At 33.5% G+C, this 10,785-nt stretch overlaps 1 long non-coding RNA gene across 1 annotated transcript; it reads right to left on the bottom strand.

The window, feature by feature from the left end:
• Nucleotides 2,516–3,170, bottom strand: LOC110264136. Its single transcript, XR_002349868.1, has 3 exons — nt 3,008–3,170; nt 2,768–2,927; nt 2,516–2,663 (listed from the first exon to the last, which is right to left on the bottom strand). It is a non-coding gene; the product is annotated as an uncharacterized LOC110264136 (long non-coding RNA).

Genomic DNA, 10,785 nt, shown 5'->3' on the forward strand with positions numbered 1-10,785 from the left:
ATATTAGTATTTAAATAACAAAAAAAATTATTACTATATTAAAGTGAAATTATAAAATATAACAATCATAGAGTATGTTAATTAATATTGTAACATAGAACTTAAGATACACGATAAGTTTATTATCAATAATAATTTTTAAATGCTTTTATTTAATGAAGAGAAAAGAAATATATAAATTTTTTTATAATATTTACACTTAAAATTTGTGCAATTTGAAAACACAATATCATCTCTAAAAGAACACATTAACAAAACCCGTTTCTTGATTATTTGCAAATAGCGATTAATACAATTGCACAAGAATAAAAGACCTAACTTTAATAATTATATCATATTCTTGTAGTTGAATTAATTAAAAAAAATCACATTATGTGTATAATAATGATTCATAAAATCACACTTTTAAAAATCATCATAGTAATAGTGATAAAAACCGAGTTAAGCCCCACTTTGGTCTCTAAGATTGGCGAGTTGCACTGATTTAGTTCTCGAGATCCCAATTGCACTAAATTAGTCCCCCAGATTCGAAAAAGTGCACTATGTTAGTCCTTCTCCTAATTTCCGTCACCGGAGCACTAACGCCGTCAGTGACGTGGCTATTTCTTGCCACGCTGGACCCAGCAACGGTTAGATGACATGGCACTCAAATTTGATTAGCTCCAATTTAGTCCTTGTCCCCTTTTATAACCAAGATTTCTGCCCTAACTTCTTCCTCTTCTTCTTCTACCCACTTTTTCTAGTTCTTCGTCTTCTTCCTCGCTGTGCAGCTTTCTGGGTTTAGGATTATGAGTGCAAATGGGAGCCACAGTTCCATGCGGTCAAGCAGAAGGATCTCCAGAGGAACCAATAGAGCATCGAGTGTTCCAGAGTGGTGTGAGTGTGGATGCCGCCCTGTTCTCCGGTGGTCCACAACAGAGGCTAACTCTAACAAGCCATTCTTTGGGTGTCATAACTACAATGTCAGTGGAAAAAGGTGGTGTGATTTGTTTGTCTGGGCTGACATTGGAGAAGAAGACATCGGGAAGGGTGACTGCTACCGAGAATGTTGATGAACTGAGGGTCAATTTGGCCTGGAGAATTAGAAAGTTAGAAACTGAAGTTAGGACCCATAAATTGTACATGTTATTGTAGGCTCTGTTTATAATGTTTGTTGTTGTTTTCATGTTAGTATTTAAGATTTGAGGATGATTATGTTTTAATGTGATTAGGGTTATTGTAAAGTAAACAAAAGAAAAATTGTCATTGTGAATTGTTTGAAGTTGGTAGTCTTGCTCTAAATATAAACCAAGAACTCTGTTTTTGTCATCTAACAAAATGATGGAAAAAATATTGTAAAGAAGAACCTATTAGTAGCATAATTAAAGGTAGAACAATTTGTCATTATAATAATAAGATGCTAACTTAACAATGAGTTTTCAGCATGAGTATTAACAAGCAAAACAGCTGCCATATCAGCGACACCTCCCCAACCTAATTAAAAGCTAGATCTTGATCCAAAATACACCAATAACAAAGACAGATAGTGCCATCAACCTTACAATGTTTTCAAATATAACAATTGGTCTACTGTCATATACTGAAGCCAAAAAACAAGAGTATGATTCACAAAAAGATTCCTAATTCAACTACATCTTCATTCTTTCTTTCTTGGGGGGTTTGAAGCCAGGTGTTGGGACAAATTTCAAGAAGTTGGCCAGTTTGGAAATGTGGCTGAGCTTGCTCCTTGCAGTGGATCCATGGTGACCAGTCCTGATGGTGGTGCCTATTCCAATAAAATAATATCCAAGATGAGGTTGATTGTGCAATCAACAAGTTATTGGTAAGTCCTATTCAGACCATTAACAAGTTTATTTGAACTATTTACCATTCAGAATCCATTCAGATTATTTACAAACAAGAAATCAACAAGTTCATTTACAGTATTCTCAATCCAGAATCCATTCAGATTATTACCAACAAGAAATCATACAGGAAATCAACAAGTTCATTTACACTATTTACCATGGAAGGAAATAAAGATAATGAATGAATAAAGATTATTACCTTTTGCATGTCACTCATAAAAGTTGAAATAGAATTACACACAAAATTGATGGACTAAGAGTTTGATCACTACCTGTGGTAACACGCTTTCTTTGTCTTTCGGATATCCTGCGCAACATTTCATCCCCTACTAGAGTATCAGCACATATTTCTAAATCCAAGATCTGTAAATCACAAATTAGATAAATAGTAGAAACCATAAAGACAGTATTTGCATTTGTGATGATGCAATATTGTGAGAAATCAAAACTCAGAACTACTTGAAGTTGAAGATGTCAGCTTTAGTATATATTCTGTTATTATCTGGTTTGCTTCCTGGACTTCAGATGTTGTTGCCTAGTATTATTAGAAAGGCAATAAGATTAAAAGGTTGTGTATCAATTAAAATTAACAGTTTAACTGAACTTAGGAGGAAAGAGTATGGCTAAGGTGGTAATGTATAATAGAATCAATTGCTGAAGTTCATTTCTATAGAAACAGTAATGCTTTATAATTTGCTATGCAGATTTTCCAGTGGAGCATGGAGTTAGTTCCTTTCACCTTCATGTATATATCGATATCTTGGTCGGGTTTAATTTTTGCTGCTATCTCTCGTCTTGTTAGTTCAGAAAGCAAGTCTGCACATAGCAAAAAGTAATTATAAGTCATGCTTAGACTACAGGTTACAGATATGGAAGCTATCTTCTTCAACAAGAACAATTTAGGGTGAAATTCGACTAACCAAATCTTGAACCAACCCTTTGACACCTTGCTGAGAAAGCCAAGGTTTCCCTCACAGTCATTTCTCCAATATGAACATCATTCTGGCTAATGTATGCTGCAGTTCTTTGAGGTACAAACTCATTCATTTCATGGCCATTATAGGTAACTCTGCCACTAACCTGCAACATATTTATCAGCAAAATTGTAGTGATTTGATTAGATTATATGATTGATGCATACATGAAAGAAGCACTTTAACCTTAAGATCTTGACCAAGCTTTCCTGCCAGAGCCAAAAGGAGTGTGGTTTTTCCAGAACTTAGAAGACCTTAAAGCAATGTATTAGGGATTTGGGTATTATGGGGTGCTCAAAGTCGCACATGAGGTAGTATGGGATGCTTGATGTTGTATATAATATAAGGAGAGTGGAACATAATATCTGCATCCATCTGCATGGTTCAAAAGAATTTATTTTAATCAACAATAACACACACTGATAACTTTAAGACAGTTTTCATCAATAACATTCATAAAAGTCATAGAAAATATCATAAAGAAAAACATGATCACTCATGCGAAGGTGCTGATTCTTCCACCATTGGAACAGAGCATAAAAAAAAAACTCCTAAACATAGTCCCACAAAACATCAAAACAAAACCCTACCACAAAATCAGCTTTAAAATTTGTGAACTGACAATATACAAAACACTTAATCATGATCAACAACCATCACAGCATTCCATTAAATTTGAAAAAAAAAATTTTTGATCCTCACTAACCTTAGTGACGACACAGAAGATCTCTGTAGTGGCAAACGAACTCTTTCGATAGTTGCACAGCGAACGTTGTGTTCCAATGGTCTCGACAAATCCTATTGCAGCCACTTGTTGCTACTTTGGGTCACTCATGGAAGAGAAGCTTTTTTTTTTCTCTGCGTCACTTATGGAGAAGTAGAAGATGAAGAGTAGAAACAAAAAAGGGTGCCTAACGTTTTATTTCCCATTACATACAAACGACATCGTTCAAAGGGATGTTTAGCGCCAAATTAGAAACGACAAGTCGTTTCATTTTGTCCAGCGTGGCAAGAAATGGCCACGTCACTGACGGCGTTAGTGCTCCGGTGACGGAAATTGGGAGAAGGACTAACATGATGCACTTTTTCGAATCTGGGGGACTAATTTAGTGCAATTGGGATCTCAAGGACTAAATCAATGCAACTCGCCAATCTCAGGGACCAAAGTGGGGCTTAACTCGATAAAAACCACCATAATAAGTGATTTTTAGAGGTTAGCATACAATTTTGTAAAAACCAAGACAACAAATATTTATATTTATACTAAGAACCTTTCCAACCATTCCATTATTCACCGAGAAACTAATAAAAAAAACTATTTTCAACCCTTGATGAATTTGTCAAAGAATAGTAACCATTGTTTGCATGAAGTCAACATATCTTTTAATCAGGTACAAATAATCAAACAGAAAACGTCTTAAGCATTCTAGTTTGTATATGTTTTATTTTTATTTTTTTTTGTGTTTATGTAATATATATTCTTTCATGTTGAATTCCTTAACCACAATAGTTGTTTAAATCTATTGACAGTATGGGCAAAAAGGACATAATAGAAACCAAAATAAATGTGGCCAAATTTACAATTTTGTTTCCTTTGATTAAAATAAATAGTAAGAGCTCAAATTAATATTTAGTTATATAAAAGATCTTAAAAATTTAGAAATACTGCATAATATTTAAGTTTATATCTATTTTTTATTTCAAATACTTGTATTTTAAATTTCTTGGTAAAATATTTATTTAAGTTTATGTTTATTTTTTCTTCATGCATAATAGTTATAGCATATCATATATGAATAATTCAGTTATGTAACCTATATATTACATTTTTCAGATGATTTAGAAGAATTTTGTGAAAAAAATTGGAAAAAGAACTCAACTCTTATAGTGATAAAACTACCAAACAATAGAAAACAAGAAGTACATTGGAGTCCAAGAAAAAAAAGATGAAGTTTGGTTGCAAAATGGTAAGAAAAAAGTTATAAAATTATGTCATTTTGAGAATGAGTTTTTATTAACATTTGAGTAGAAAGAAAGACCAAGTTCTAAAATCAAAGGATATTATATGAGTGCTTTAGAAATAAATTACGATTTAGATTGTGATGTTAATAAAAATAAATATTTTTTTTAATGATATAGACTTCATAATTTTATTCTACACTATTAATTTATTGAAATATAATGACAAAAAAAATTATGAAACATAATGACATGATACAAAAAACAATCTATAGACATGATTTCAATTGCAAGTAATAACAAAAAAAAAATTATTTTCTTTTATCATGATCAACCCAAAATTCTGAATCTAGCACATACTTTTTTATTGTCTTCAATATACGACCTAAAAAAGTAGCGAGAATACTTTTGTTTATCTTCATCAGATTTTACTCAACGAATCATATCTTGCTCAACAGCAGCACCACATGTGGGATTAGAACATCTCAGCATCAAACAGCCAGGGCCATCCGTGATTGATGTGCTGATATATCCTAGAATGTGAAATAGAACAGATGTGCAAGATAGAGAGGAAAGAAGAAATTAACCAAGGAATACTAACATAAAATGGTTAGATAAAAAAGTCATGAAATAGATCATCAAAAGCAACTTACCCACGTAATAGCTACAAAAAAAAATGGATCTAGGAAACCAAGCCAAAATCAAAATTCAGGCTTTCAGCATAATACTCAGATTATTTCAAATAACAAAATACAGCACACAAGACTTATCCTCCCACCACGAGAGACAGAAAGGATGACGACAAGAAGTCATCTCTATCTTAGCACGTGGATGATTTTCGAAACAGATGTCGCAAGTAAGCTGGCTAGAGAAGAAGATGGGTCAGAATGAAATACAAATGAACCTGCAGCAAATGAAGAAAATAAAATACAATCAGAATTATTGACCAATTGTAAAACCCAAACAATCCATATCTCACCTCTCTAGCATCAACATGCTCAATGATTGGCTTATACATCAAACCAAATGCTTCACGGATTCGATCTTCATCAGCAAACCATGCATCATGCACTTTACTGACACTCCTGTAAGTAACACCAGCACATGCCTTACATAAGGATAGAATAAGCAGCATAAGCAAAATATAAACTTTTTTAAACACACAACATGGTGTGATGGATTGTGATTGCAAGCAAATAAACCCCAGTTAAAATGCCAATCAATTCAGGGTTATATAAAACTCAAAAAAAAAAAAAAAAAAAAACAACTGAACTTACCAATTGTAATGGTGAAGTAATTTGTTGGCATCAACTTTTGATATAGAAAGAACTGTAGCTACCCTAGTGATGTCCTCCTCTTGTCTTTGTTGGATATCTAATTCCTTTAAGATGGTAAAATTTTGCTGAAACAAAACAGAGGGTCACCATAAATTAGGATTTAGCTGAAAACTGTAGCATCATTACAATTTCTATGTATTTCATGAATAAAGGTAAGAATTGCAAGTCAAGCAAAACAATAATCAAGCCACCTAAAATTCAGCTAGTTTTAATAAATGATCACTGCAATGAATCTCGATTCTGTGGAAATAAAAAAGAGAAACCCTTTTTCTTTTGTTTTAAATTATTCCATCAAACAACATTTTTCGATATAATTAATACTAATATTTGAGAATCGAAAAACTGAAATTGGGAACAAAATGAAAAAAAAAGACACCTCAGGGCGGCGAGACTCGAGCCTTTCGAGATCATCAGCTTCGTCGAAGTAATCATCGGCATCGTCATTGTAATCACTATAATAATTCATGGCAGCATCCTCCGTGCCACCACGGTAGTAATTGTTGTCAAGGGATTCAAGGTCATTAGCATCATGCATATCCTTGTCGGAGTCCATTTATAATTGGACAAAGAAAAAGACACCAAACCAACGAACCCTAAAAGAAAGAAAATTGGGGACGAGAAGAGGAATTTTCCTGTGCATACTCTGGACCTCTGACTTGAAAATCTCACCTTGTCTGGGATAATGAACCTGGATGCACTGACAGCTACAATTTAATTAAATAATTACTAATAATATACAAATTAAATGATTAATTAACATGCCTCACAATAATTTGTCAGCTGAATTGTCCAAACATTAGAAATAAAAAGGGACACAAGTAATGCAATACCTTATTGTGGCTCCCTTGTGATTTGCCTTTGAACCAGAAGAAGTACTTTCTGTTGTTGTTTTTTACTCTACTAAACGTTAGTCAGTCGGCTAATTGAGTAACATTTTCTAAATGTAATAAAAGGTGTATCCACTATATTAGTGCCAAGTACCACTGATTCCCTTTTTTCACTTTATGTTGAGTAAATAAACTCTAAACAGCTACACAAATTAAGTGCCTTGCATTAACAAGAAGTTATGAGCAAACCCCTTATTTGCACATTATGCAATTTTCCAAAACACCTAAACACCACTCTTCATTTTCTGAAGTTTATCCAATTTAAAATAGAAAATGCATTATATCACAATGAGTGAAAATATAATGGATATGCTTAGATAACAAAATAAAATATGTCCAATACAACTCTAGGTTGCTATTATATATCATATTCAAAATATCGATTGTCACATACTTACAGATAACAAAATAAAATATGTCCAATACAATTCAAGATATAGTTTAAAACATGTGTTTCCATAGAGTAATAGATAAGAGGCCAGTTTTTGTAGGGTTTAAAATCTTTCAATCACCAACTCTATGTGCTGGTTCTGTAGGGAGGTCAGCTTCAGGATAATGTTGTCCCTTGTCTTTAACTTATACAGTTTACATCATTCTTTCCATTCAATCCCGAACTTCCTCTTTGAATTTTTTCCATCACTCCTCAGTAGGTGGAAAAAAAAATATATTCTTGCCTACACTGGAAGGTGGACCAGTGATCTTCCAGACCGAACCATGTCCAGATGATTTAAGATACGCAGCAAAATTAGAGAACAGGTACTGCAGTGAATGAATCATATTTAGAGTTTAGGGAGATTTTTTCTATATAATCAATAAGAAATACACAACCAATATTTCACAAGTTTGTTAAAAAAAGGAATGAGTTCTTTAGGATCAACTTGCCAATCTAGCTGCACTCAAGTCCGAACGTGTCATGGCCATCTTATAGTAAGCATATGAAGTGTATCTGGTTTAGGATATTTAAACATGTTAGTCACCATAGTAAAATCACAACAAGAAAATTGCTTATTACAGATGGATTTACAAACAGATTTGGTCTCTTTTACCAACGGATTTTTGGTTACCGATGAAATTTGTCCCCCTGTAAAAGCCTTGTCGAAAATTATTTATCGACAGATTTTTTCTGTCGGTAATTTACCGACAGCTTTTTTTGTTACCGACCGAATTTCCCTCAGTAATGGTACCCCTTTCGCTAAAAAATCGTCAGATTTTCTGTCGGTAATTTATCCACAGATTTTTTCCCGTTACCAACAAATTTTCTCTCGATAATCGTCACTTCAATTTCACTTAAACCATCCAATTTTTTGTCGGTAACTAGTGTCAAATTTTCCGTCAATAATTAGAGTCTAAGAAAGCATTTTCAACTCTAAATATAGACGAAAAATCTGTCTGTAAATCCGTCAGTAAGGTAAATCAGCATTTTTTTAGATTTTTTATTGCAAAATAAACCTGATTTCATATAAAATAAATATAAATGTAAAAAGGTTCATCGTATTATCAAACTAAAAGAAAATTACTATAAACAAGCAAGTCAATATAATTCAAAACATAAACAAAGTGTATTGATACATCAACTATAATAATAAGTAACAACCATACATCAACAAAGTGTATTGATATATCAACTATAACTCAAAACATAAACTCAGTGTATTGTTCAATCATACTAAATTTATCAGCTATAGTCCTCAGTGTCATCTTCATCCCCATCATCATCATAATCATCATTTGAAGAGATTGAAGGTGGCGGCGGTGGTAGTGGAACAACAGTGAAACTACGTGATGCTCTAGCCTTCTTGTAATAGCTAATATAAGCCTCATTCCTTCTCTTCTGTTTCAGCTTTTCCTTCTTGGCCTTTTCAATTGCCTGTTCTAATTTTTCTAACTTCTTTTGAGTCTTTTCCAAAGGAGCCAAGCATGTATCTAACAACTTACTAATACGCTCATTTGTCTGTTGAGTAACAAGCTAAAAAAGCTCTTCATTGAGTTTATGAATCTGTTCCCGCAAATCAGGAATGGAATTTTGATTTGTATATGCTCTTTCAGATACAGAGTTGGCAGAAGTGGTTCTAGACTTGATAGAGCTAGAAAAGAATACCCCTTTTCCGTAAATTTGATTCTTCTTTTGCCCACCACACACTTCCTCCCAAATCAAGTCTTCATCAATTGGTGGTAGCTCCATTCCCTGTGCTTGAGCCTCAGTATGTTGAGCCTGAATTTCTACCAACTTTTTTATAAACTTCTCTTGTTGCACAATGATTATATCAAGGGTTAAGTACTTTTTTCGTCCCTAAGGTCTAGGGTGAAAATCAAATTCGTCCTCTACCTTTTTTTGTTATTAAAATCATCTTCAACGTTACAAAATATTATAAAATCATCCTTTTGTCCATAAACAACATTTTAAAGATGATTTTGCCCTCTAAAAGAAAAATCCTTCCCTTCCCCACTAACCCCCAACCCCTCTTCAAGCTTCATCATCATAACCGAGCTTATTTCTTTCTCTCTTTCTTCCAGTCTCCTTCTCTCCCTCATCACTAACCCTTAACCCCCTTTGTCATAATCACCGAACTTCTTTCTCTCTCTCTTTGTCCCAAACTCTTAGTCTCCCTCACCACTAATCCCACTTATCTTCTTCTCATCACCATCACCATTATCACAAAAACAAAGAATCACATACAAATTAAAGAATCACAAAATAAAGAGACTTCATCCAATAGAAACTTCTTCAAAAGCTTGAACCACAGGTGATCATTGTTGCTATCAGAGGAGGAGCCACAACAGATGGTGGCGGCGCTGTGAACTACGCGGTGAAGGAGGGAGACGTCGATGAGTTGTTGCCGATCCGGTCTTCATTTTGCCCAAAAATGCGGTAGTCGTCGAAGACAGTTCCACGATGGAATTAAATGACGAATTGGAAGTGTTTTTTGAGAAGAAGATTACGGGATTGAGAAATGAGAGAACGACTCTGGGAGGGGGCTGTTGCGAACAGATCTAGGATTGAGAAGAAGGTTTTTAGCTAAGGCATGGTGCTATCTGTGGATTTCAATTTGTTCTTCATTATTTTATTTTTTCTAATTTTCTTTCTTCTGTACATTTTTCTTTGATTTACTTTTTCTTTGTCTGTATTGTTGTTGTTGATTTTGGGCAGAGTTAAGGTTAGACTTGTGATGGCTTTGTTGCAGTAAGAAAAAAAAAAGGCTAAGGCAGTGGTGTGATGGAGGTAGGAGGAGTGTTGAGGGTGGGAAGTAAATGGCAGAGACAGAAAATAAAAGGAGAAGACACTGCGACTCTCTTTCTCTCTTCTTCATTCTTCTTTTTTTCTTTTTTTTTTTTAATTTTTGAAGAACATATACATGAGTTCTATCTTTCTAATTTTTTTAATTTATGTTGTTGCTAATTTTGTGGATGTTGTTATTGCTGGATTGTTGATTTATTTTGTGGTTAGATTTATGGTGTAACCATGGTGATGATGATGAGGTTTGTTGTTATGGTGGTTCATGGTGATGATGATGAGGCAGTGGTGACGGTGGAGAGAGTTCTTTATTTTTGTTCAAGGGTAAAATTGTCTAAAAAATATTATTTATGGACAAAAGGATGATTTTATAACATTTTGTAACGTTGATGATGATTTTAATAACAAAAAAAGGTCGAAGACGATTTTGATTTTCACCCCAGACCTTAAGGACGAAAAAAAAATACTTAACCCTTATTTCAATTATATAAATCAAGTTTCAAATAACGTATAAAAAATTACTATATCAATTATACAAAACAAAATCTA

The sequence above is a fragment of the Arachis ipaensis genome, chromosome B06, assembly GCF_000816755.2.
Source record: "Arachis ipaensis cultivar K30076 chromosome B06, Araip1.1, whole genome shotgun sequence".
NCBI classification, from domain to species: Eukaryota; Viridiplantae; Streptophyta; class Magnoliopsida; order Fabales; family Fabaceae; genus Arachis; species Arachis ipaensis.